Below are 27,782 nucleotides of genomic sequence, written 5' to 3'. Positions count from 1 at the left end.
AATACACTTACAGGACTACTAAATGGTTCATGATAGTACATAACCAAAATATAATAAAATATATATGAATTAATTATTGTTGTACTTGATGTACATATTGTATAAAAATAATTAATGATAAATATTGTAAATTTTTAACCTATTAAATAAGTAAATAAATTGTGCGTACAATTGAATATAATTGCTGTTTGGGACTTAGTTCGTGTCTATTTGTGTTTGGTGCTTGCTATGGCAGAAAGCACTGAGGTTTCCGACTTTCCAGGGACACCGCTCATACTCAGCGATGCAGCAGATGATCTCCCGGTTACCAGGTCTGAATTTCGGCAGGTTATACAGCTGCTCACACAGCTTTCTAACTCAATCAAAGACAGTAATGTTAATTCCGGCGGCAGAATTGCTGCAAACCAGGAACAGGAATTTGGCGCGAACAGAACTGATATGCCTTTTTTACTTGAACCACCATTCTCCGGTGTTTCGGAGCAGCAGCCCAGTATTTCACATAGAAAGGATTTCCCATCTCAGCAACAAATGGGTTTACCTACCACGGAGAACACACAGAAATCCTTCAACTTCGATGTTTGGTCGAACAAGCAGTTTGCTTTTTCAGCAGGTACTGTCCATAATAATATCCCAATTGGTAACAAGATAGACTCAGATTTTTCTGTGTTTAGTGATAAATTGTACTCCTTCAAAGCAGCGAAACTTGAAATTGACTATTTGCAGGAGTGCATTAGAGTAAAGAGGGTACCTAGAGGCCTTCGGATAAACAGATTTCCGAACAATGCAGTTGCAGGCTCAGTACTTCACAAAGACATTTCTGAGTTATTTGACAATACGGGACTTGACATGCTACACTTGATGGTTAAAGATTATGAAAAGAAAGCGGACATTTTGTTAGAAGAACTAAACATGCTCAATTGCTCCATTAACACTGATATTTCCTTTTCTAGAATTAAAAAGGACTATAATAATGTTTTTTTATGAAGTTGATCAGTACTGTCTTAAAATTATGGAAAGAAAAGTTAAAAAATTGGAGAGAGATTTAAATGATTACAAGAATGGGATAGCTCAATGTTACACAACTAGACCGAACTGGTCTACTAGGTACATGACTAAAAATGGGGGGTCAACATCTTTTCAAAATCAAAATGATGGCATCCCATTGGTTGAAACTTTAAGACGTAGTGAACGGCTTGCTCAAAAGCACACCAATAATAATAATACAAACAGCAACACCCCTAAAAATGATGACAATCAGGTTTTTCAATTTCCCCAACGCAGGCAAGGGAACAGAGCACAGTTCCAGAACCAGCAAGCGTGGGGGAAACAGCGCAGATGATGGTGCATTCAAATGATAATATTTTAGTTCAAACACATTGTTCTCCATGTTCAGTTGAAACTAAAAACAACTTCACCATCTTCAACTTTACAGAGAATTTAATTCATGATACACACTTTGACTTGTTCACAAAGGGTTTTCATTTTGTTCCCTCCAAATGTATTGATACTACAAAAACCATTCTAGAACTCAAACTGTTTACAAGACAGTTAAATTTGGATATTTTTTTCAAGGGCAAAAACTTTTCAAGAGACTTACTTAGTAGGTCAAGTACTTTTAATCCACCCCCACACCCCGTTATAAAAATTTTTGAAGATCTGGTGGAAGCTGAAATAAGAAATCTGCCTAAAAAGAGTATCAAATCACAGAACCTATCCCAGAATTGCCATGTTCTCATCAAGCAACTTAGGGAAGAGCAGATACGAGTAATGAAACCGGATAAAGGGGGTGTTGTGGTTTTAATGTATAAGAATGAATATGAAGAAGTTATTCACAACATACTTCAGGACATGGAACAATACAGTACTCTTTCATTAAATGAGTTGAACATTGCATATGCTAGGATTAAACATCTTTTATATGATATGTTGTTACAAGGTGTTATTAATGAAAAACTTTACAATTTTTTAATAGTAAACAAACCCCTCACACCAGTAATCTTTGGGATCCCCAAGGTCCACAAAGGGTTAGAGCCATTAAAATTTAGACCCATTGTTGCGGGTGCAGGCAGCATCACAGAACCCTTGGGCAAGTTTGTTGATTCAACACTCAAAAAGACCATAGCATCAATGGAACATATTTGTAAAGACTCTTGGGAATTCCTGAAAAATATTAAGAAAGAATACTTTTCCAAAACAGATTTTCTAGTTACAATTGATGTAATAGAGCTATTTCCTAGCATTCCACATGATATAGGCATACAGTGGTTCAACGAAATTTTAACTAAATTTTCGAATTTTAGCAATAACACAATTAACTTATTATCAGATTTTATGGACATTATTTTAAGCAATAATTTTATTTATTTTAATGGGGAGTTTTTTAAACAAAACAAAGGGGTTGCCATGGGTTCACCATGTGCTTCAGCATACGCAAACATCGTCCTTTTTCACTGGGAAAACGAGTTTGTATTTACATCACAATGGAAGAACAACATCCTACACTACCAGAGGTACCTGGACGACATTTGCATTTTATGGGAAGGTAGCAGGCTAAATCCTGAAGCATTTTTGAGTTACATAAATGAGACTACGAATTTTTTGAATTTCACATCCAATGTTAGTGAGAATCTGATGAATTACTTAGATGTGGTATTATTCAAAAATACTGAATTACAAATATTTGAGTCTTCGGTTTTTAGAAAACCCACCTTCTCTAACACATATCTACATTTTAGTAGTGCTCACCCCTTCTCTCAAAAGAAGGGTATTTTGAAAGGTCAATTCATTAGAGCTTCTAGAATGTGTAACACTGACAAGAAGTTTTTTGATGAAGCTCAAATTTTGACAAAGTTATTTTTAGAGAGGGGTTATCCTCCACCATTAATAGAAGAAATGTACCATGAAGTACTACAGAAAAGAATTGATTTGTACAGTCCCTTGTTAGGTACAGGAATAGAACCAGTCTCCAAATCAAACTTGTTACCTGACGTTAAAAATAATACCCCCACTTCCCAAACTGTTTTTAGCTGTACTTTCAACAATGACACTAATAAAATAAAGAACTCAGTCAACAAATACTGGTCTATCGTAACCACAAATGAAGATACAAAGAAGTGGATACCTGAAAGACCTATATTTGTAAATGCAAGAAATACTAACTTGAAAAATATGTTTGAGAGACAATTACCACCACAATCTGTGAACAAAGGTGGTATAACTGGTACTTACAAGTGTAACTGTTGTAAACAATGTCCACACATTATGGACACTAATGTTTATTATATTAAGTCTAGGAAATTCACTTTAAAATCAACAGGATATTGTAACTGTGGCTCCAAGGGTATTATTTATTTAGGGGTCTGCCAAGAATGTGAGAGTTTTTATGTAGGTAAATCAGAGAGAACGTTACGTAAAAGGATTTACGAACATCTTTATGACATCAGAAAAAAGAAAGAGACAAACGCATTTTTCAAACATCTCACTAGTTGCCCCAAGATGGCATTAAAATTTTTGGTCATTGAACAAGTTCCCCTAAACCCTAGAGGAGGAGACTGGGAAACTTCTATAGAATCCAAGGAGTTGAATTGGCAGTTAAGATTGAATGCATCTAAGCCCCCGGGTTTAAATGAAGCCATTAGTATTACCAGTCTCCTCAAATTAAGAAGGGCAAAGTTATAATTAGGATTATGTATTAAGAATTTCAGCATATAATTAGTGCACATCAATTTGGCAATGATCTAAACATCAAAAACAACTGATACAACTTAACAGGTTTAACAAGAACCTGTAAGTATCTTGTTAGGTTGGTTTTCATTGTGACAACATTTTGTCATTTCTCAAGTGGTATGATTAAATTATAGTGAAGCAGTGAATTTTCAGCTTTGGTCCTTCATTGCTAACTGGTTAAGTCACTTTGTTGCATAAGATTACTTTAAACGGTGTCCATTTAGAAGTTGGTTATTGTTCACTCATACCATTTAAAGTACAGAGTACTTTTTTATTTATAACTTAGAAAGTATTTTTTAATTGTTAAATATACATTTTTAATTATTTAATGTCCATATATTTCACCATATTTGCAAGTTTTTTTATATTCAATTGTACGCACAATTTATTTACTTATTTAATAGGTTAAAAATTTACAATATTTATCATTAATTATTTTTATACAATATGTACATCAAGTACAACAATAATTAATTCATATATATTTTATTATATTTTGGTTATGTACTATCATGAACCATTTAGTAGTCCTGTAAGTGTATTGAATTACTACTTTTAATGAAGTGAAATTACGGAACGGCATAAAATACTTTGCAATTTGTATGATTTGGTAATGCAATGTAATAATGCATTTAACGCTGCTCTTTTATGCACTTCGGCACTTTAATATTCATATATTTTTATTCAATTCAATTGTACATACAATTCATTTATTTTTTTAACAAGTTAACATTTTATAATATTTATTCATTAATTATTATTATGCAATATTTATATTAAGTACATTAATAATTAATTTCATATGTATATATATTTTTACTATATTTTGGTTATGTACTATCATGAATCATTTTGTAGACCTGTAAATGTATTGGAATACACTTTTTTCAATGAAGTGAAAACAACGGAAACGCGCAAAACACTCTGTAACCTGAAGGATTTGGTGATGCAATGTAATACGTACTTAACATTGCTCTTTTAAGCACCTTGGCACTTTAACATTCATATATTTTTATTTTTATCATTTTTTGTTTTATTCAAACGTTGTATTAATCCTCAGTAGTTATTTTCACAAAGCAAATGTTGAACAATCATGGAAACCGCGATCCACACAAACATTCAAATAATTTATTCACACATTTAATTTAATATTAAGAATTTTTAAATGCAGAATTCACAGGTTTGTTTTAGACTTTAGAACTTAATTTTAACAACTGAATAACAAAAAACGCAATACTTTTTAATACATGGTTTTGTTGTTTTATCTTTCAAAGAAAGTCTACTGCACGTATTAATTCCGTGCACTGAAAATCATTTGTAATTGGATGCTGCTTTAAATTAGATTTGCAAAATGTAGTACATTCCATTTGAATTGCTTTAATCTAATTTCTTAAATTACTTTAATTGTATAATTGATACTGATGCTTGCTTATAAGCACACAGCCCTTCACTGGTGGTTCATCTTGAAAAAGCCCATCACAGCTACGGGTGATAGCGCTTGATTTACTTTGGTTTCTGCTTGGATTTATATTGTGTTTCCAACTTGTATGTCTGCTCGTGCAACTTTTACTGCTGTGGTAACGTAATAAAAGAATTTGTTCTTTAACTGAGACGAATTTGTTCCAGTCAAGAAGAGTTTATTGGACTTCAGTGCTTCTGCATATTTTTCCTTGCTGTTTGGGACTTAGTTCGTGACTATAGTCACAGTAGTTAACCACAAAGCCATCACAAAAATGCAGAAGAATGAGGTATCAGCAAACAAGTCTTCACCATAGTAAAATCAAACTGAATCTGTGAAAGGAATCAGTATACAGACATATGTGCCTCAACCCACTACATAACATAAATATGTGAACTGGAGTACAGCAGTAAGCCCAAAAGTCAGGTGTAATTGCAATAGAGTGTTGAAGTCCCCAATAAAACACAAGGACCCCATACAGTGTACGTACACATGAATCATGGATACCAGACATACATATAAGGTGTAATGAATAATAAATCAATGCCAAAAAGGAAATATAATGCAAAGTCTAATGTAAGCAATGCTAAGCATTGCACATGTCAGCTTTGGAGGTGTAAGCAATGTGTAGGCTAGCTAGCTCAGTGTGTCCAGAGGTGCACCTCTTTAAACAATGCCAACCCTAGGTAAGCAGGTTTGCCCATAGCTCAGTCTTTTCAAAACTGGCCAATCACAGAAAAGTGTGGGAAATCAGCCCTACGTAAACACAAGAGGTGGGAATACATCTCATAACTGGTTGTAGCTTCCCCTTGCAGGCAGCATGTCAGGAAGGGGAGAAAGTGTGTGCTTTCGGGTGCAGCACTGGTGCATCCAGGATACTAGAGTCATGGCAGGACTCCTTAGTAAAGACCATGATCAGAGACTGCTGCAGGGCCAGTACCAGGGCTCCCAATATAAGGCGGAGGCCTTGGACCTACTCAACCATGACCTCACCAGTGCCACTGGCATACCCCAAACTGGTGAGCTGGTCAGGCATCACTATGTGTTAAATAAAATAAGATTTCAATACACAGGAGGTTCAGGTTAAAACGTTTACTAGTGTGCACCAGGAGGCAAAAAACGTACAAGTACAGAATTTTGTCTGACATGAAACAGGAAGCACACAATTTTATATAGGTTTAACATTTAAGCTATGCCCACCTTACTGACGTGATATGTCACAGGGCATTTACATCACTTTAGCTTACAGTCTTCTATTCATAAAGCTGTTGATGCTGTATATTTAAAACAAACTTTTCCTCTAGATACAATACGGCCTTGCTATCCAGCTGGTCAGGCATAATGTCTTTCTGTAAAGTTACTTCTTCAAGGTTTCATATCAGTTCGAATACAATAGCAGATTCAGTCTTTTAATAATCTTCTTTGTTCTCTGTTACACTTTCCTACCAGCTGCGTGCTTATCTCGATAACACATATACAAGGCCAAATCATTCCAACAGGAAAGAGCAGAAGATTTCATTATTTCACACATTTCATTTCCTGACCCAGCAGATAATCACTTGTGAAAAGCATAAACATTAAAACTTGCTAAGCTTGCATCTGCCAGGGTCAAAGGTCAGCTTTGCTTCAAGCCACACTGCAGTTTTAAAACTACTTTACATTTAAACATGAATTAAATCCTCTCTGCTATATAATAGAATAAAATGCATTATATACTACTTTGCTTTTTAAACTAGCATTTCTCATGTGTTCAAATACATATTTTTCTAATATTTTCCCCCCTATTAATACTTTTTATTCTATTTTGAAGTATGCCTAGTGTCATTTCATCTCCCAACTGATTCCACTTAGGATTTTCAGCTAGGTGAGTCATTCAATCTATACTTCAGAAAAAATGTCATCTGAGATCAATCCTTCAATCTCAATATCTTGGTACAAAGTTTCAGTAACAGAAGAAGCAATAAAATCTTTGATTAATCTTTTCATGCAGGGAATTCCACAGCAAACACATGCTCCTATTAGGAGTATACCCACACAAATGGCAATCAGAATATTCATTAGGATGGAACCCCACCCCCCAAATAGATTCTGGAAAAAGTCCGTCAGTGGGTTTGGGCCTTGTTCAGTCATGGCTGATACTTGCTGAATTACCTCTAGGTGGTTATTGATCTCATGACGATTGTCAGGAATATAAGCACAGCATTCTTCTTTGATAAGCGCACACGTACCACCTCTCACCGCTAGGGTGAAGTCAAGAGCCATCCGATTTTGTAGCACAACAGTTCTCATTGCATTCAGTTCATCAGTCACCCGTTCTAGGGCGGAAAAAGTTGCATTACTCATTACTTTGAGAAGTTTCGACAACTTCCTCAACTCCCAGATTGATTTGACTGCTCCGTAGGCTGGGAATATTCCTGCCCAAGATATAACACTGTCACTCAAGTCTATATGAGTCAATTTGCTTTTGTCTTTTACTGAATTGTGGTCTTTCCAGCCAGCTTTGATCTTTCCAACTGGATTCACAGATTTTTCAACTGGACCTTCGGGTTTTTGGGCTGCTTCTCTCACATTTCGTATCTTACCCAAAGGTAATTCTGCAGTATGTCTTATTGCCGGAACCAAGTAACCCAAAAAACAACTGCCAGACCAATTCTCAGGTAACCATTTATACACCTTTTTCCCACAAATAAAATAACAGTTTTCTACTTTAGTACTAATACGCATCAGCCCTGCATGAAACATTTTCTGATCTATAACTGACAATTGTTTAAACAAAACTGGATTCTTGCGAATGTGATTCATGGTTGTTTTCAATGAGTTCAAATATGAGTCATAATTAGTATTGCAAAAAGTATTGCCATTACTATTCTTAATGTAACATTGGTAAGATATGGTTATATTACAATTGCTCCAGCCCACCTGGAGGGTATCATTTTTATAAAAACATACAACTCCTTTTTGTGTGACAGGTAAAAATAAAGCTATTTTGTCCTGTGATCTCACAGTTCCTGTATCGAAAAGTAAATTCTCCCAAGTCTCATTTATCCCCAAAGGGACAGCGGACATTATCAGTCCTCCATATGCTGTTGGTATAGCTGTACAAACCCAGCAATTTGAAATGGTCATAGTCTCTGCATATACACGTTTCATGGCTAGGTATGTGTTAAAATTTGGATGCCAGTCTATAGATGTTTCATCACGCCTTCCCACTTTCACTTGTGTGGATGTATGTAGGATAAACCACAACAAGAAGTAAATTGTCACAATTACAGTCAATAAATGTATACTCAACAAAATGATTATGCAACATCTCTGGGGTTGATCTAAATTTCTATTTGCTTTGTTTTTGGCCATCTCGGTCTGGTTGCATATCAGTCACAAAGTTTTTATCAAGTTGAAAGTTCTTTACCGGTTTACAATGTGTCAAATGAACCCAGGATGTCCTCTCGGCCACTCTAACTGCAGTAGGTGTTGCCAACAGAACCTGGTACGGTCCCTTCCACTTTGGACTCGCCCAATTCTTCCTTTTCGTCACTTTCAGCCAAACCCACGACCCTGGGGCCAAGACTGCTTCCACCAGTCTGGTCTGTTCCTTATCTGAAAAAGAGTTAAACTGCAAAACAGATTTATTTGTTAACAGTTTCCTCATATAACTAGCTAATGAACTGTCAGCCTCTTGCTCTGCAGGCATGAGAGCTTTCCACTGAGGCACATAATATGCTCTCCCAAAAACCATTTCAAAGGGAGTCAAACCCTTTACATTTGGAACCGTTCTCATACTCAGCAGTGCTAAAGGCAGACAGTATATCCAATTCTTTTGGGTCTCCTCTACTAGCTTCCTAAGCTTACTTTTGAGGGTACCATTGTACCTTTCCACCAGTCCTGCTGACTGTGGGTGGTAAGCACAATGGTTCTTTAAGGAGATACCAAAATATCTCCCAAGTTGGTGGATTGTCTGGTTTACGAAATGTGTGCCATTGTCACTATAAATCCTTTCCGGAATGCCAAATCTAGGGATTACTCCTTTTATCAGGGCTTTCGCCACTGTTGCTGCATCTGGGTTTTTGGTTGGAAAAGCTTCTACCCATTTAGAAAACATGTCTACAATAACTAAACAAAACTTTTTCCCTTCACATTTATTCAATTCTATGAAATCCATACAAATAGTATGGAACGGATACGGTGGTATAGGAAAACTTCCTTGCTTGGTTTTAAATGCTCCTTGTGCATGGTGCTTGTTACAAGTATGACAAGCTGCACAAAATTTTTTTGTGTAGTTTGTGTATCCATATGTTCGGAATATTCGGTTTACTAACTGTACCATCCCCCCTGTTGAGACATGGCACTGCCCATGGCTCAACAAAGCTGCATATCTAAATAAATTAGATGGCAATATTGGTTTTCTTTCTTTGGAAATGTACAGTCCATTCTCAAGAATTGCACCTCGTTTTACCCATTTTTGTTTTTCTGCTTTTGTAGTAAGTGTCTGCATTGTTTTTAACATGTCTAAATCTAAAACCTCAGAGGGTTGTAATTCATCATTTAAAAGTAAAGTTTCTGAGTCTGAGGCTGCTTGCTTTGCAGCTGCATCAGCTCGTGCATTGCCTTTTGAAATCTTATCCTGTTGTTTTGTATGAGCTACACATTTACAAATAGCTACTTCGGTAGGTAACTGAATAGATTCTAATAACTGCAAAATAAATTGCGCATGATTAATAGGTTTTCCACTAGATGTTATCATTCCTCTATTTTTCCATTGTTGTGCAAATACATGTACTGTAGAAAAAGCATACTGACTATCAGTATATATGTTCACACACTTGTTTTTTGCTAAAGTACATGCCCTCGTCAAAGCTATCAATTCTGCTGCTTGTGCAGATAAGATGTGGGGTAAGGATTGAGCTTCTAAAATTTCAGTGTCTGTAACTACTGCATACCCTACCAGATTCTTCCCTGTAGGACCCCTTCTGCATGAGCCGTCCATGTAATATGTCACCTCGGCATTGTCCAAGGGCATATCTATGAGATCTTGTCTAGGTAAAGCTAACTGTTCAATTTCCTGCAGGCAGCTGTGTGGTGTGCCCTCCGCAGGAGTTGGAAGTAATGTTGATGGATTTAATGTCATACATCGTTCATTTGTCATATGAGGTTGGCTCAGCAGTATAGTCATACATGAAAGGTGTCTAGCAGGAGAAAGGTATGCCACTTTTTCTTGCAGTAAAATTATTGCAACTGCATGAGGCACTCTCCATGTGAGAGGGTGGAATAATACCACTGAGGCTGAAGCCTGTACTGCCATTGCAGCTGCAACTACTGCTTGTACACAGTGAGGCAAAGATCGCGCCACTGGATCTAACTGTGATGAATAATAGGCTATGGGGCGTTGCTTATTCCCATGTTGTTGCATCAATACTGATGTCATATATCCTTGCTTACAATCTACGGTCTGAAAGAATCGTTTATGATAATTCGGAAGTTCTAAAACTAATGAAGAAGCTATCAACTGCTTCAACCTGCAGAAAGCCGTTTCTGCTTTGGGTGTCCATTGTAAGATATCTTGTGCTGCCATTGGTGTCTTATATATCAAGTCAGTCAGTGGAGCAGATTCCAAAGCATAATTTGGTATCCAGCACCGACAAAAATTAGTTCTACCTAAGAAAGACATCATTTCCTTCTTGGTTGCTGGTTTGGGTGCTTGCAAAATTGCTGTTTTTCTTTCCTCATCTAGTATTCTACCTTCATTGGCTATTACATATCCCAAGTATCTAACTTGTTTTCTCCAAAGTTGTAACTTACTTTTGTTTACTTTGTGTCTTTGTGTTGCTAAAAATTTCAATAATGCTACAGTATCCTCCCTGCACTGTTGCTGGGTGGGGGCTGCTAGCAAGATGTCATCTACATAAAGTAGAATTTGACTACCTCCCGGTGGGGTAAACCCTGTCAGGTTGCTAGCCATTTCTTGTGCAAATATTGTTGGGCTCTCACAATATCCCTGTGGTAGTCGAGTATACGTATACCTTTTACCCTGAAATGTAAATGCAAACCAATATTGACTATCAGGATGTATAATTATTGAAAAGAAAGCATTGCTAATATCTACCACAGAGAAATACTTCTGTTGCGGTTCTAAATCGTTTAACAAAGTATGTGGGTCTGGCACCGTAGGTGCTCTAGGTATTACTGCATTATTTACAGCTTGTAAATCTTGTACCATTCGCCATTCCCCATTTGCTTTTTTAACAGGAAATAGGGGTGTATTACATGGTGAATCAGGAGATTCTACCAGTACTCCTTCTTTGAGTAATGCTGCTATTATAGGCTTAATTCCTATTTCTGCATCCTTTCTCAAAGGGTATTGTCTTTTCTGTGGTCTAAAAGCTGACTTTGGGGTAATTGTAACTGGTCCTGCTGTTCGAATAAGTCCTACATCTGACTTGCCTGTTGACCAAAGAGTTGTTGGAATTTCACATAAAGCCTTTTCTTCTTCTTCTAATAAGAACGCTAATCAGCTGTCCTCGCTAGATTGCAAGTGTACAGCTGGATGTGTCTGTGTCAACCAATTCAGTTTTTGTTTTTGTATCCCTTGTTCTGATAGTTCTAAATCAGTCTGTTTCTCCCATCTTGTTAATTTTTCTCCTAAGTCTGCCCATATGACACTTTTGTTCTTTGTCAAGCTGACATGTGGTAACCGATTTGATCTATACCATGCAAGGAATTCTTGAGGTAACGAACAGCTAACTACACTGTTCCCCTCAGCATCCCAGTACAAAGTACGCAAAACCAATCTAGTTGCACGATTTCTAAACAATTCTTGCTCATACTCTCTATCAGGTCCTGGTGTAGTACAGTAGTATAGAGTACAGTGTAACAAATGCTGTCGATCAGTGTCAAGGGAGGGGGCTTTACTGATGGCTACGTTCATCAGTTCCTCGGTTACTGCCCCTGGACCAGTCGTGACTAGGTCCTGGCTGTACCAGTAAAACGTTTCACCCTCCGATCGCACTACAAAGGTATCCATTTGTCTCTGTGCCTCCATATCTTGTACTGTTGGAACTACTGCTATGCCTAATATCTGCATAAGGTCCCTGCCCAATAGGTTTTCTGGACACTTTGCAGAAACAACAATTTTACTTCTCTGGGTCATACCTGAGACAGGGTCAGTTATTGCTATATCATGGGAAAGTGGTTCCCTGTATAGCTGTCCATTTGCGGCTTTTACTAGTATATAATCAGGTGATTCAGAATGTTCGGGTAACTTGGAGAGGTGTATCAAAGTCCGTGATGCTCCTGAGTCACACAGGAATTTGACTTCCCTTCCCTCCACCAGAAGTGTAACTTCCGGTTTCGTATCTGCTAAGTAGAGCTCTAAGCTCAATAATGCTAAGTCCAAAATTTCACTTTCTTCATCCTCCATATCTACTTGCACTTCCTCTACGCCTTCTATCACATTTACATTCATTTTCTGTTTAGTAACTTTTCTTGATGATTTCTGACTTTCACATGATGTATCTTCACTATCATATAGTCAGTCCTCATCTCCCTTATCTTCTGAAATTACCTTTTTGTTTTGCCTACAATCCCTTGCTAGATGTCCCTTTTTCCCGTACTTGAAGCATTCACCTCTCTTTTTTCTCTCTTCAAAATCTTCTGATCGTTTGTCAGACTGTTTGTTTCCCTGGGTATTTTTCTTGCCCTTTTTACCTGACTGTAATACAAATACTTCAGCTCTGTCTTCAGCAGTGAAGACTTGCGCCTTCTTTTTCTTTTTACTATTAAAATGTCTTTCAGCATGTCTAGCATATTCGAGTAAGGCTTGTAGCCTCCCTGTTTGATGGTCTATCATATGCTTCATAATGAAGCTACTAATAGGTGCAATGCAATGTTTCAAAAATGCATTTTTTAATTGTTGTTCATACGGGGAATCATTCGTTTGGTTCTCAGGAACCGACATACCGCTATGATTATTAAAACATTCTAATAATCTAGCATAGTACCCATCTATTGTCTCATTTTCCTGTTGTATGCATTGATTAATGCAAGTCCAATCTACTCTAGGTTTCCATTTCTCAGAGATTTGGTCTGTTAGACCTTTCACTCTGTTGTCTAACTCCGCATCACTATGTGGGAGTGGTCTAAGCTCTGCATTATGAGGATTCCAGGTGCCACAAATTATGTGCCAATCTGGACCTATAATTTGTCTTACTACTTTTTCTACTTCTTCCCCATTCAAGTGGTAACTCACTCTCATGCCTTGTAAATCTTCTAAAAATTTCGTAAAATTAACTTTCGGATGGGGAATTCCCTCAGTAGCCTTCCGGATATCTTCCGGTGTCCATGGTCTGTATACTAAGAGTGTTGGGTCTTGCCCTTCCTGTCCTGCCTGAGGATTTGGAACTTCTATAAGTGGGCATATTTCTTCCTCACTCTCATCCTGTAGGTTTCTCTCTATTTGATATAATTCTGTGTCCCTATGTGTTTTACGTGTTCGGGACCTAGTTTCAATAGGATCTCTAACAAATGGTTGTGGTCTTGCTGAAACTTCAGGATAACGTGGAGGCGGACCAGCCTGTCCACTCGCTTCATATCCTGAAAAGGGTAAGGGAGGCAGCAAGGGAGGAGGAGGGGGAGCTGTCGCTATTACCAAGTTATTATCCTCTTTGTCTAGGAATAATGTTTTTGAATCTTTCAGCTTCTGCTCTCTACGATTTGCTTCCTCAATCCACCTGTGTGCCTGAGGAATGCCTAATTGGCGTTGCTTTTTTGCCTGACCTCCCACATCAGATTTAAGCTGTTTAAGGAGTTTAACTAGTGAAGTTTTATCTAGTTTACCATCAAATTCATATTTGTTAACCCATTTCGTATAATACCTAACGTTATCAGAATGTTGTAATTGCATGTATTTTGCGTCTTCGGTTAGGGGCGGATCTCACGATGTTTTAGTGCACTGATTACCCATGTCAAAGAAAATGTTATGTAACCCTTTTTATCACGTGATATCAAGTTCTCAGTTCCTGTTCACAGTTTATCTAGAATAACTGCCTACCTTATTCTGTTACCCTGATCTATGACCAAATATACAGTACTTCCTTTTGTCCCTGATCTGCAAAACAAATCTTGACAACAATATACTGTTACCTAGTCCCTGATCTAAAACAGAAAAAGGCAAATTCTTCCTACCTGAGCCTCGGGTATTGAGAAAGTCCAGGTTCCACTTTTCGGCCACAGATCAGAAAGTGGCCAGCCTCTTTACACGACAATTCAGTCGGAGGTCTTTTCACTCAAGAAGAACCATTTCGGTAACTTCTCCTGCGCAGTATTCGACCACCGATATGCTCTGATCTGCGGCTTACCAAGGGAATTCCATCTGCAAAGGACCAAACTGTTAAATAAAATAAGATTTCAATACACAGGAGGTTCAGGTTAAAAAGTTTACTAGTGTACACCAGGAGGCAAAAAACGTACAAGTACAGAATTTTGTCTGACATGAAACAGGAAGCACACAATTTTATATAGGTTTAACATTTAAGCTATGCCCACCTTACTGATGTGATATGTCACAGGGCATTTACATCACTTTAGCTTACAGTCTTCTATTCATAAAGCTGTTGATGCTGTATATTTAAAAAAAACTTTTCCTCTAGATACAATACGGCCTTGCTATCCAGCTGGTCAGGCATAATGTCTTTCTGTAAAGTTACTTCTTCAAGGTTTCATATCAGTTCGAATACAATAGCAGATTCAGTCTTTTAATAATCTTCTTTGTTCTCTGTTACACTTTCCTACCAGCTGCGTGCTTATCTCAATAACACATATACAAGGCCAAATCATTCCAACAGGAAAGAGCAGAAGATTTCATTATTTCACACATTTAATTTCCTGACCCAGCAGATAATCACTTGTGAAAAGCATAAACATTAAAATTTGCTAAGCTTGCATCTGCCAGAGTCGAAGGTCAGCTTTGCTTCAAGCCACACTGCAGTTTCAAAACTACTTTACATTTAAACATGAATGAAATCCTCTCTACTATATGATTAATAGAATAAAATGCATTATATACTACTTTGCTTTTTAAACTAGCATTTCTCATGTATTCAAATACACATTTTTCTAACACTATGCCAACCTGAAGCGGTGTGAGAGAGACCTCTTGGACCAGTGGATCCAAGAGTCTAGAGCAGAAGTGGCTGTCCAAGTTGTGTGTAAGTATCACCCCACTATGTGTGTAATAATTGCCAGTTCATGTAAATCATGGATAGGTATGGCTAAATATTCCTCTTATGTCCCCCACAACTGCAATGGAGTGAGCCACAAACCAGGAGGCCCATGTCAGTCACCTGGTGAGGATGCGATGCAAGGCAAGTCAGTAATACTCATGCATTTACTGTCATAGGAAATTAAACTAAAAGTATTAGTAAATTAATTGCCTGTATAAAACCTGTATTGTTCAAGGCAAGTACTGCATACACCAAAGAATATGGCAGGAAGAGTCTCATATAGTTTGTATGTAAAAAAAGCGTAATAGTCTGACAATAAAGTTCTAACTGATGGACTGCATGTGTATACTCTGGTATCATATGGTAATGTAAATTTGCAATCACGTAATAGTACTGTTGTATTAAGCACTGTTACCCACACTGTGCACCATAAATAGAATGTGTAGGAATGCCGGTATATGACTGGTGTAATCCCCAAAGGCCATTTAGTACAACTGAGAGACACATAGACAGAAAACAGGGAAAAGGAAGACAACAAAACCTGAATAGCACATGCAACTGAAATGTGAACTGTTATATTTTTAGCTCACACAGCCATGGTTCGAATCCTGGCTGTGGGAGTAGTCTGCATACAGAATCATACCCCACAACTGTACTAATATGTCCAGAATGTCCAGAAAAGTGGCCCATATCTGGTGCCTGTCAACCTGTCCCCTTGTGAAATCAGTGGGATGATCCCAGACGTGTAGGCAGCAAACAGGATATACAACTGATTGGCACACACATCTATGAGAACAAAGATGGCACACTAGCAAGTGCCCAAAAACATATGAGAGTAAGAAGCCACATATGTCCCATTTACACCCCCATGTTGTCAAGCTGTGGCCAGAGTGTGTACAGTAACAGAGTGAGATGTATGTGCATAATAGTAATGTGTAATCTGGTACTATGTGTGGCAACATTCAGGTAGTGTTAACAAACATTTTTCCCACAGGTCTGTTGGTTACCAACACTGTGCCCAGAAATACAAGAATGTTACCCTGTACTGCTACTGTTTACATTGGTATTGTATGGTATTGTGACTGATGCAGTTGCTCTGAATAATGAGGTAGTAGTCATCACTGTTGCCCACACTATCCTACAAAATATATCTGTCTAGGATATCTGTATAAGAGTGTTGTAATACAAGGTCAGAATGCCAAAGCACAGGAGAATTATAAGACAGAAAGCAGATAGGAGATATACAGTAATATCTATATAGCACACACAACTCTGATGGACAGTCTTTAAGTTGCAGCAGAAACAGCCACGGTCTAAATCATGGGAATGGAAGTAGGCTGCATACAGAAGCATACACCACAATTGTACAGATAAAATGAGGATGTCCAGTATATAGGCCCATATCTGCTGCCTGTCCCCCTGTCCCCCTGGAAAGTCTGTGGGATGATTGCAGATGTTTAGCCAGCCAACAGGGAATACAAGTGATTGTCAAACATCTATGAGAACAAACCTGTCACTGTAGCAACTCCTGAAACTGTAAGGAGAGTAATAAGACAAGCATGTCCTATCTACACCTTCATGTTGTCAAACTGTGACCAGTGTGTGTGTATAGTAACAGAGTGAGATGCATGTGCATAATACTAATGTGTAATCTGGAACTTTGTGTGGCAAAAATCAGGTAGTGCTGACAATCATTGCTCCCACAGGTACATTGGATATGAACACTGTGCCGACAAATAAGACCCTTCATACCCTGTACTGGTATTGTTTACTCTGGTATTGTAGGGAATAGTGAGTGTTGCAGTTTCTCTGAATAAAAAAGCATCACTGATCACCGTCACCCACACTGTGCTACATAATATAACTCTCTAGGAAAGCATGTATGTGTGTGTGTCAAGTCAATAAAGGTTGAAGAGGGCAGTAGTCTAGATATGTCTCGGTACACCTGTATGTGGTTAAGACATGGCCAGAATCTGTGCAGAAAGAGTTGGATAGCTATGTGCACATCAACCTGGAATCTGGGAGTATGTGTAGGAACAGTTAGTGTTAACAAACATTTCCTCCACCGGTATAACAGGTAAGAGGTGCATACTCTTGGTAAAACCAGTTCATGTAAAACGATGACAACAGCCATATCACTGTCCAAACTAAGGCTGTAGGGTAGTGTAGTAATACTTGTAAGGTACAGATAACAGCACTGACTAGGAAAGTAATGTGGACTACAGGAATATACTAGTTGTTAATTGACATCTTTCTCCCCCCCACAATATCTCCAACAATAAACTACATACCCACCCCAACCGGTATGTAATGTCTCCAATCTTCTGATTATGCCATATTGGTTAATACATATTTATATATGTTTCCATGCATGTGCTATATTGAATTATTCAAACATTGGTGGCATGGTGCCATCAATGTACCTGCATGCTGTTGTTATTACCACTGTGGTCCCATATATGCATGTGTTCTGTTTGCTATGCAACTGTTCCATATCTGGTGTCTGGGTTAATGGGAATATCTGTGCATGCTGTTATACCTAACCCTGGAATGTGTTGACTATTACTAACCCACATATGATGATAAAATCTAAAGAGTATAGCACGTTTAGGAAGGCCATTCCCAGCGGACCCACCTGTCTCACCTCAGCTGGCCATGGAACTAGGCTCCAGCATGTCTGGGGCCCAACCTGGGACCTTCTCATCTGTTGGTCCTGCACCACCTTCGGGTGGAACTGCCTCAGGGGATGGGGCTTGCCCCCCCTGGGAGCGGGCATGGATGGGTACCTGTTACTCGTCACCAGGTCCTGGTCGTGGTGAGAAGAGAGCTCAACCAGCAGCTTTGTGATCTTCTACACCAGCTCACGGGCCGGTTGTTGTGACTAGAGCGTCAGTCTGGCTCTGAAACTCAGCCCCCAGCACAACCACCACTGGGGCTGTGAAGATGCAGTGGTTACTGCCCATGGGTGGGGACCTCAGTCCCACTGTTTTCACTAGGGGGCTCCTGGGCTTCTGAATTCCCAACACCCCTCTCCATCAAGGTGTTGACCCCCACATGTGTCATATACCGCCCCTGTATGCACCTTGTTTGTCTTGTCTGTTAACCTACCCAACCTACCGCCCACATATACTTACTATCCCCCAACATCCCACTCTCACCTTAAAAAAATAAAAGGGCAATCTGTTCCCAAAAAAAAGTCACTCCCCAGACATAGCTGTCCATTTCGCACACATGTCTACTGGACACATGTAATCAGGTCTAATTGGCATCACAACATATTATTGTTGTCCTCATCCCTCTCCCAGGGGTTTGAGTGTCCAAATCTGCCTCTAAATTCAGTGTATATGCACAGCTGTTGCTGTAGAAGAAATGGGCAGCTATGGACTTTGCTTGATGCTTGTTTGGTACTAATAAATTTTCAACATCATCTGTGTTTTGTTTTTTATTTTTATTTTGTTGTGCAAGTTTTTGTGAATTCAGCTATGGACTTTCCCTACACCCTTCCTGCACATCCCTAGCTATTTATCCTACTGTCTTTCCCTCTTTGTGCCCCTATTTCACTACTTTCCTGTCAACCCTTTTTTCTTTTCTTTTCTCGTCAGCATAGTACAATGGACATCAGCTGGGTATAACAACCTTGTGTTTCTTATGCTTAGTTAAACACTCTGCTTGTGCTATGCTGGTGAGATCATAACAAGGCCGAAATATGCATATCCATAGCTAGTGGGGTTTGGCTTTATTGGCCTGAAATTGTCTATTAAAATTTGAAGTCGTGGGCAATCAGAATTGCCATCTAGCTGAAACACCTCATGTTCATAAGGGTCATTTGCATATATCCCATGTGCTTCTGTCACAGAAGGTTTGGGAGGTCATTCAGTGGAAGTTCTGGCTTGGCTAGAGTTTTCATTTAGTTTTTACTGATTCATTTTTCAGTGTGACCTTCTTACTCTTTGTTTTAATTTGTTAGTTGGGATATTTTGCAGTCACCCTAATGATAATGGACATCAGCTGGGTATAACAACCTTGTGTTTCTTATGTTTAGTCAAACACTCTGCTTGTGCTATGGTGACGAGGTCATAACAAGGCCAAAATATGCATATCCATAGCTAGTGGGTTTGGCTTTATTGGCCTGAAATTGTCTATTAAAACAATTTCAAACGTAAAAGTCATGGGCAATCAGCATCACCATATAGCTCAAACACCTGATGTTCATAAGGGTCATTTGCATATATCCCATGTGCTTCTACCTACTAGATAGACATACATCTGTACAGCATCATATTGCTCTGTCTGACATACATGACTGTTGTGGTGGCCTGGCAGCAGTACATCTGGCAAACATCTGGCCATTACATCTCACTGGGTAAGTACCCTAAGCTGCTAGGCATGTAGCAAAGCACTGTGCAGGCTACAGGCAGACTGTCTCCACACTGGCCTACATTTCCTATGGAAGAATGCACATGTATCTGCATATATAGCAGGCTCTACAGGCATGCCACAGCACAAAGTAACATACACCTGTGTGAAAGTGCATAACCACAACCAATGTGAACACAGTGACAGCCACATATGGTATGCTAGTGTAGTATTACAGTATATGGACTATCTGTTCAACACCAACCTCATAAGTGCCACTCACACACTAACCCTACATATACTGTGCCGCTACAAAGTGTGGTCCAATGCCTGTCCTGTGGTACAGGACATGTGCGTGTATGGCCCTATAAACATGTACGCTGATATGGTAACATACAGTGGAGCAGCATGTAACATCAGATAGAACAGGACCAAGAACAATGACATCTACCACAGTCTGTACACAGGCCAAGGTACATATTAACAATACACACACTGCCATCAATCACCATAAGTACACAGACCTCAGTACTGTACACACAACCACAGAATGTCCAGGATATGTCATCAAATATAATCCCTACTATACATAACATGTGTAGCAGTCTGATATCCCACTGGCTTGTTATCAGATGTGATGTCACTAATTATGGTGTACAGCACATATGCACCCCTTACTGCATAACATATGTACAAAGGTTGACAGGATTGTGGCTGGAGGCCCATACACAGGGCCAATATTGACATGTTGCTATGATAACCTTAAACATTTACTGTTGTAACAGGGTTTGTTGCAACATATGTCCTATGAGGGATATGAAGTCAGTAACTCTCACTGCTGTCACTATCTACAGACTGAAATCCTCATACTACCTTCTGCAGTTCACAGATAGGTGCTCTGTGGGTAACACCTGAAACAAAAGACACCACACACTGGCCAGTCTGCAGATGACCCTACAGATGGGTGTTTCCTCATAAACATAGGACTGACATGACATTACTCCAAATGCAGAATAGCAACACTTATATTCTGTAGTCAGGTCAGGCACATTCCTCTCCTGTGTGTTGGCCTTTTTCCACAGTGTATGTTGTTAGAGGTAAATCCCCAATCCATCTAAGATGCTGTTTGTCAAACAACAGATTAAGTTCCTGCTCACAGTGAATGAAAGGCCCAACACCAACATGATGTTCCTAGATATTGCAGAGTGTTTCCATGCAATTGGCTATGGGAATGTTACCACAGCTGTTCCACATACAATCAGCTAGAGGAGGGCTGCAATTCATGCAGAGGCCATCAGCTGATCATGAGCATCTTAAAATACACATGCTCCTGCCTAAGCAAAGCAGGTGTAAGCCTCCACACCCACCAGAGAGCAAGAGAGGGAGAGGCAGACCGAGGCAAAGAAAAGGCAGGGAGGGGTGGGACAGTAAAACTTAAGCATGTTTGTGTCACACACCTACCAGTTAAGGGTATCAAACCCCTGACAACTATGTAGTGCTATCACATGTCCATGCAGTTATTGGATGCACCACATAGGTTACATGTTGAGGAGACCTCAGAATGTATATGTGATGATGAGTGACATCTGCAACAGGGATATGGTAGCTATGTGTAGGTGTAGTACACGTGCCTGCCCACATAAACAGGTGTCAGCATCAACACAGCCACACTCTCACAGGGACCCACACACATTGACACACTTGGCAGGGCCAGGAATACAACTCATCACTAGTGGGATTGCCACAACACAGTACTGTGCTGGTATCACATGCACCACGGGGGTCATACTGAGGTTATATGTGCAAAGGGTATGTGGAGGTGTCTGACATCAGACAGCATGCTTCAGTATGCCAATGGGGATTGCAGTGATTGTGAATGTCATACGCATCATACACCATGCACACAGACACGGGTGCCAGTACTGACATGCATGGGTGCACTGCTTCACGGGTGTGTTATGGTCGATGCTGTCAGACAGCTATACAAGGCTAGGTGATGGGTATACCTTGGCATCAGGCCACATGATGATGGTCTGCAATGTGGCTCAGGGGTGTAATGCCTGATGTTGCCTACACAGGTGGGTATTGTATTCACCATCCAGTCTCCTGAGTGACTATTGCATGTGGCCAATGCTGTGCATTGCTTGCCATGTATGTGATCCTTAGTCCATGATATGGACAGTGTCTGGGATGTGCACAATTCACACATGCATGTACAGTGACATGTGGAACTGTACCTGGGTTGGCTGGCCCATGTTGTGTACACTGAGTGTTATCATCAGATGTGCCAGTCCTGGCCTCATGTGGTGGAAACTGTTAATGGACATAAGGTTGACCCTGCACCTACATTGATATCATGATTCCAGTATTGTCTGGTGTCAGTGGCATCTGTCCATACAGGGCTTGTGTTTCAGGCATGGTATGTCCTTTGTGGGTCACATTTGATGGCACCACAGGTGTTGCAGGTGTCCAGTGGGGAACATGGGTTAGGTGCACTGTTGGCATGTGCATGCCTATTGGACTTATGGACAGGGTGCCATGCCCTCTGTAGCCCACTGCAATCACACCATGGTTACTATCAGTGGACAATATGCACGGTGCTACCAACATAGTGACTGTTGCCTAGGCAAGAGTGTGTGTGTATGAGCCATGGGTTGAGAGTGTTCCCTGGGTAATACAAGGGTTGCTAATGTTGTTCAGCTGGCATTGATGTCACATTTAGGAGTATGGATCTGCACCCCATCCTCTCAGCTATTTCACATCTGTTATCCCTGTATGGGGAACATTGTGATATATACTTGGGCCACCATATAAGAAGTTTGCAAAACCTGCTCCACATTGAGTCCAGTTGTTACACACTCACACCCACCTCCACACATGATACAAATAACAAACACAGATGCACACACACACCTGTCATGTCTAGGATTAGAACTCCTACCTGTCTAGTATATTACACTATAGTACTACACAATTATAGGATGCACCACAGAGATTACTGGAGTACTTTTTACCCAAAGGTGTATTTCACAGTGAATGACATCAGCAGGATTGCCAAAGTAGGGCATTGAATTGTATTGAGTGTGACTAGCCTAAAATGCATTCCTCCTTACACAGACATAAAAACACACACAAAACATCCACAACTGCCATGTGTGGGAATAGAACCCCTAGCAGAGTTCTATTTCACACTATTGCATTATGCTGTCATAGGATGCACCATGGGAATTGCTGGAGTGCCTCTTCCCCAAAGGTGTATTTCACAGTGAATGACATCAGCAGGATTACAGAAGTAAGGAATTTGGATTGTACTGAGTGTGACTAGCCTAAAATGCATTGCTCACTACACAGACACACACAAAATATCCACAACTGGCATGTGCAGGAACAGAACCCCTTCCAGAGTTCCATATCACACTACTGCATGATGCTGATATAGGACACACCACAGGGGTTGCTAGAATGCCCCTTTCCCAAAGGTGTATTTCACAGTGATTGACACCAGCAGGATTGCCAATGTAGGACATTTGAATTGTACTGAGTGTGACTAGCCTAAAATGCATTGCTCCCTACACAGATATAGAAACACACACAAAAAATCCATGATTGCCATGTGTGGGAAAAGAACACCTACCAGAGTTCTATATCACACTACAGCATGATGCTGTTATAGGATGCACTACAGGGACTGCTGGAGTGGCTCTTCTCCACAGGTGTATTTCACAGTGAATGACATCAGCAGGTTTGCCAAAGTAGGGCATTTGAATTGTACTGAGTGTGACTAGCCTAAAATGCATTGCTCCCTACACAGACAGAGACACACACACATAGTTTCCATGTCTGGGATTAGAACACCTACCTGACTATTTTATCACACAACAGCAGTACACAGTTATAGTACGCACCACAGAGATTACTTGGTGACACTTTTCCCAAAGGTGTATTTCAAGGTGGATGACATCAGCAGCCTTGCCAAAGTAGGGCATTTAAATTGTAGTGCATGTGACTAGCCTAAAAAGCATCACTCTTTACACAGACAGGAACAGACACACACACACACACACACACACACACACACACACACACACACACACACACACACACACACACACACACACACACACACACACACACACACACACACACACACACACACCTCCCAAGTCTGGGATTAGAACTCCTACTTAACCACTTTATCACACTGCAGCAGTACACAGTTATAGGACACGCTAAGGAGATTATGGGGCTGCAGCCTTCCCAGAGGTGTATTTCAAGGTGGATGACATCAGTAGGCTTGCCAAAGTAGGTCATTTGAATTGTAGTGCATGTAACTAGCCTAAAAAGCATCACTCTCTACACAGACAGGGACAGACACACATACACACACATGCACACACACACACACACACACACACACACACACACACACACACACACACACACACACACACACACACACACACACACACACACACTCACACTTCCCAAGTCTGGGATTAGAACTCATACTTAACCATTTTATCACACTGCAGCAGTACACAGTTATAGGACACGCTAAGGAGATTATGGGGCTGCAGCCTTCCCAGAGGTGTATTTCAAGGTGGATGACATCAGCAGTCTTGCCAAAGTAGGTCATTTGAATTATAGTGCATGTGACTAGCCTAAAAAGCATCACTCTCTACACAGACAGGGACAGGCACACACACACACACACACACACACACACACACACACACACACACACACACACACACACACACACACTTGCCAAGTCTGGGATTACAACTCCTATTTAACTATTTTATCACTACAGTTATGATATGTGCTACAGAGATTAGTGGACTGCAACTTTTCCAGCAGTACATTTCAAGGTGGATGACATCAGTAGCCTTGCCAAAGTAGGGCATTTGAATTGTAATGCATGTGACTAGCCTAAAAAGCATTGCTATCTACATAGAGGGGGACAGGCACACACACACACACACACACACACACACACACACACACACACACACACACACACACACACACACACACACACACACACACAGTTTCCAAGTCTGGGATTAGAACTCCTACCTAACTATTTTATCACACTACAGCAGTACGCTGTTATGGAAAACACTATGGAGATTACTGGGCTACAACCTTTCCAGAGGTGTATTTCTAGGTGGATGACATCAGCAGCCTTACCAAAGTAGGGCATTTGAATTGTAGAGAGTGTGGCTACCCTAAAAAGCATTGCTCCCTACACACACACACACACACACACACACACACACACACACACACACACACACACACACACACACACACACACACACACACACACACACACAGACACACACACAGACACACACACACACTTGCCATATCTGGGATTGGAACTCCTACCTAACTAGTTTATCACACTACAGCAGTACGCAGTTATAGTGCACGCCATGGAGATTGCTGGGCTACAATTTTCCCAAAGGTGTATTTCACAATGGATGACCTCAGTAGGCTTGTCATAGTAGGGCTATGGGGAGGGCAGTGTGTGTGCATGGGCCATAACCCATTCATCTAGAGGTTGACACACCACATGCGGGCACACACAAGATTATATTCCACAGGTACATGTATACTGCTGCTAGATGTATACATGTACCTGTGGAATATAACCCTGCGTGTGCCCGCATGTACATGTATACAGCTGCTAGATGACTACTTCCTTGTACAGTCATGTTGCACAGCTAGCACTTACACCACATAGCCTGTAATGCTGACAGATACTGGTGGCTAGTATCTACAGTGAGGGACATCTGAACCACATGTGGTTGTGGCCCTTTGGCTGTGTGCTGGGTGGGACATGCTTGGATGGCTTCCTGTCACAGTCACCCTCTTCCACACATCTATGTGTGCCTACCTTTGGCTTATTATAGTGTGTTGTCCTTAGATATATGTCTGTATTCCTATCCACTGTGTGTGCAAAGCATGAGTGGTGCATACTGAGGAGTGTCTGCACTAATATCTGTGACTAACATATATGTCTGGTCCACTGGTGTTTGCAGACATGGCCTTCATTTGTTTAAGTGTGTGAGAATGCCCAGTATGACCTTTCAGTATGTTGTTGACTGACAATGCCTTCATTTCTCTAAGTGTGTGAGCATGCCCAGTATGTCCGTCTGTACTGAATGTGTGGATTGAGTCCAGGTACTTTGTACTGCAGTGCAGACCTTTGTGTTGTACACCTAGAGGTAGCATACTGTTTCTGCAGGGTATCCGCTGATCATTTGGCAATATGGGGACAAACTGTGCAGGGGATAGTGTGTACTGTAGGTGATTGTGTCTGTGCTACTTCAGCTGCATCGTACTGCTGTTAGTGATATTCAGACGTGTACTGTTATACAGAGTGATGTTTTCTGTCCTCATGTACTGTCAGGTTGACATTCTTGCTCACAGTGATGTCTTGAGGGACAAGGGTGACTGCAGCTGTGTCCAGTATTGTGGGCAGACACCTACATATTCACCCTTCAGAACATCACCCTTGATACATTGCTTCTTCTTTTTCTGGACAACTTCTTCATGGTGAGCCTTAACTTTAATGTATATCATCATATCCCAAATGCTCATCACTGCAGGTGATATATGAGATCTGTTATGCTTGGTTCATTTTTCTCTATTACCATTTGGGTTATCCAGTGCACTGTGAGTGTTCACCAAATGCCTTGCACCGGTAGTGGTGCACTGTTGGCCTCTGGGCATTCATATCTTTCTGTACATGGATTACATGCTGGTCTGTGCAGAGTCTGTATCTAGATATTTGGAATTGCTAGAGAACATCTCAACCTTACTCTCCCATCTAGGGTTCAAGTTGAACCTCCTAAAGTCATGACAGACACCCTTTTAAAGACTCTTTTTTTGGGGGTGCTTGATCAACTGCAATGACAGAATGGCCTTTCTGCCTGAAGACAAGGTCTTGTTATATCAGATTGTGTTTCTGGAATTCTCCAAGAGGAAAATCACATCGGCTGGAGGATTCCTTAAATTTGTTGGACTGGTGACTTATATGATTCTCATCTGTGTAATTTGCTGATTCTGATATATTTCACTTGCCAGCTATGCTTGTTCTCCTAGATTACCTTCTTACTGCTGTTTTCCATTCCCATTGCCTTCCTGTTTAAGCCTGGAAGTGTGCCTCACAAACAGAGTGCTCATATGTGCACAGAGTTGCTATTTCCTGGTGAAACTTTTTTTTCATTTTAAACCCGGTGTGCGGCATGCAGACCCACTTAGGCAATGTAAAGAGTGCTAGGCAAAGTTAGACACACACCCTTGCTTAGCTGTGCTTAGTTAGGAGCAAACCTGAGCCACAGGGCTCTAATCTGCTTACAGTATGCCTGACACACCCCCTATGATGTCAGCTAACTTCTAGGTTTGCATCAAGCTATTCTTTCTCTTACACTGTTGGGACCTGACTAGCATGCTGGGGGAAACTGGGATTCACTATCATTCGTCTCATTTGCATAGGATTGCCTGCTAATGCATAGTTACATGTCTCACACTGAGCCTCCTCCCTTAGCAACCAGTACTCACTGGCCATGTTGTCTTCTGTCTGACATTGACTTTAATGGCAGAATAGTGATTTTAGTTAGAATGCTTATTTTAGGTTTATTTTCTTACCCCCCCCCCCCCGATCCTGTTTGCGTGCCACTGCCCTATGCTTAAACAGCCAAGATCGGGTAAAAAAAAATTAAAGTTGATTTTTTTTTTTTTAAGCTGTTTTCAATGCTAGTGGCCTTATACTTGGCCATTGTCATGCTTCCTGATTGATATTCACCCTTTATTTGGAGCTGTCATGGCTCCGTTTTGGAATTTGCAGAAATGTACTCGGTTACTAACCAAGTACATTTCTGCAGATTACACTAGTCCTGCACGGCCAGTCTCCAGCTTCCTGGATCGCAAATTCACCTAATTTGCATGGATTTCTCCTACAAATGGGGTAATTTGCATACAGGGGCTTAGTCCGTGCAGGACTAGTGCATGAG

This window comes from Protopterus annectens, chromosome 7.part0, assembly GCF_019279795.1.
Source record: "Protopterus annectens isolate FY-2018-M chromosome 7.part0, PAN1.0, whole genome shotgun sequence".
NCBI classification, from domain to species: Eukaryota; Metazoa; Chordata; order Ceratodontiformes; family Protopteridae; genus Protopterus; species Protopterus annectens.
The sequence above is the reverse complement of the archived record's forward strand: the minus strand, read 5'-3'. Positions refer to the sequence as shown.